The 2,639-nt window shown below is 38.2% G+C and overlaps 1 protein-coding gene across 19 annotated transcripts in view; it reads left to right on the forward strand.

Moving 5' to 3' along the window:
• Nucleotides 1-2,639, forward strand: part of ADGRL2 (adhesion G protein-coupled receptor L2) — a 203,627-nt gene that overhangs the window by 188,825 nt on the left and 12,163 nt on the right. The gene's annotated exons all lie outside the window — the stretch shown is intronic.

The following is a 2,639-nucleotide window of genomic DNA, read 5'->3' on the forward strand; positions in this document are numbered from 1 at the left end:
GGGGGGGGGGAGGGATGTTGTTTGTTTGGCTTTTTTTTAAACTTTCTGAAGGTTAGGATTAATTTTTCACAAAATAATTATGGCATCAATAGTGACAAGCATCCAAGGATTTACAATAGCACTCTCAACTTGGATAGGGATAATTTTTAGGGTTGAAAAACTAACTCTCTTCTCTCTCTCCCCACACCCTGTGCTCACTCTTGCACGCTCTCCTCTCTTTCTCTCTCTCCCTTCCCCTGCCCCCTCCCCCAGAAAATATGGTTATTAATAGATAGTATCTAAAGGGGGGCAGCTTTTCCAAAATTAATACTATATTGTTGCTTCTTAAAAATAATTAGTTCCCAAAGACTGAGATTGGTTTACTCAAGCATTTAATTTAACCCACTGACCCCAAAGTACATTCAGAACCTTGACCTACAGGTTGAAAGGCTGAACATGCTCCTGCCGATTGCCCGGGCCAACCATTTTTATAATTGTTACTAACGTACATGTGCATCAAAAGTTGGTGCTTTAGGGAAGGGGTGCCCAACCTGTCCCGCAGACCAGATCTGGCCCACAAGGCCATGTTATCTGGCACATGGATCTTCCCTACAGGTCTGAAAATTTGACAGTGAGGGAGAGGTGGTAGCATTAATTCCAGCTCTCCAATACCAAATATCCAGATCCAGTTGGAGCCCCCTGGGTCAGATGATGTAGCCCTGAATGCTGGATCATGGCTGTGGTGTGGTGGGGCGGGGCTGGTGCATGGCCAGTTCTAATATGCAGAATCAGTCCTGCGTGTGACTGGATCTGGTGTGATGCAGCACATGGCAGGATCCAGCACAGGGCACCATGTTGGTTCCAGCATGCAGGGTTGAGCTGGCAAGCATCTGGATCCAGCACGAGATCAGGCTGCACATGGTGTTGGGCTGGCAAACATGGCCAGGCCAACACACTGGACTGTACCCCTGGACCAACCCCATGCACCAGATCTAGCCCATGGACTGGTCCTGCACCACTCATTTGGCCCACAGGGCCAAAAAGGTTGAGCATCGCTGCTTTAGGGAATTAAAAATGGCATCAGCACCAAAAAGCCGACAGCGTACATCAGAGTATCATAGCATATTAAGATAACAAATATGGAGTAAGAAAGGAGAGGGAGATGGGGTAAAGCAGATGATTTTCCTTGGCTTTTCTAAATTTTCTAATTTTGAAATATTTTAGATAATATGCAATAAATACCTAGCCAAAAGATAGCGTAGCCAGTTAACATCGTAGAATGTGTAGTCATTAGATCCCATGTATACCTTCCTCACAGGAAACTTAAATAGCTAATATTTATTAAATGGTTTGAGATACTTGGATGAATATTCTGAATTTGATTTATACAAAATTTTTTTTTTTTTTTTTTACAAATTGTTACAATATATTTTGGGAAAGGACCTAGAGTGAGATAAAATATTGCTAAGTTGGGTATATTCAGAAGAAGGAAAACCCTAGTCAGAAATGAGGTTGGATACAGGAAAAGGAAGACAAAATCAAAGTGTAGGAAAGATGCAAATGTTTTTCTAGATTAGGGTATTTTAAGATGTCAGCCTTTTTACCATTTGTATAAGACTTTAAAACCAGGGACTGCTTTTTTATTTCCTATTACAATTGTGCATTGTTTTAATATTAAGTAGAGTCAGCAAAAAAAAATATTAAAGTACCAGTCAGGTGTGAAAAACCTTAACTTTGAGCAAGCAGATTTATACCTGAAAGAATGCTAAAGCTGCCATTTAAGGTTTCAGAGTTTCAGTGCCTTTCACTAGCTATCATCCAGTCTCTGTCTGCATAGCTAATGCAGTCTTTTTATTCTGTTATTACTAGTTGGTCACTAAATTGAACAGAGAAATAGAATTGTGAAAGTGAAAACTATTATGTTTCCAGTCCTGACAAGATGATAGTGCTGTTACTTCCATCAGTTTCGAACAAGCTATAATTTAGAAATAATGACAGTTGAATGTGCAGTACTGACAGATAATGTACATTCACAGCAATATAGGTATTAGGCAAAACTGGCCCTGGAGGGTGGTATTTGGGTAAAAATATAGTTTTGATTGCTATTGTTCCTTTTATATAGTGTTTCAGAGCATTTAATATCCATTAATGTACAAAAATACATTTTCCTTAGGTATTACACCATTTAACGGTATATAACTTTACATTTTTAAGAACTTAACCATTATGTGTTACCACAAATGTGTTTTTTATTTTTGTATATGCATTGTCTGTAGTTACAGGTGGGTTCATTTAAAATATAAGCCATATACCTTTCTTTTACAAAATATGTAAGTTGTCATCTCTATGTAAAATTCCAGAATAGACTAAAAATTGTATTTTAAGTTGCATCCTACTCATGCTTTTATAGAAAATAGGTAGAAATATGTATTTTATGAATAAATCAGTTGGGGCTTTAAAAACAAACCATGTGCTACACAAAAAATAACCCCTTCTCCTCTCACATGTACATTATTGGGTCCTTTATATTCTGTGTGAATGTTTAGCTTTTCACGCACATTCTTCCTCTCGCATACATTCATAGTGTAGATAAAATTCTCAGAAAAAATATCAGAAAATGCTTATTTGATCTGAGGAACCCAGGTTCCGTTTTCAGCAGG

The sequence above is a fragment of the Alligator sinensis genome, unplaced genomic scaffold (assembly GCF_000455745.1).
Source record: "Alligator sinensis unplaced genomic scaffold, ASM45574v1 scaffold952_1, whole genome shotgun sequence".
Lineage (NCBI taxonomy): Eukaryota > Metazoa > Chordata > Crocodylia > Alligatoridae > Alligator > Alligator sinensis.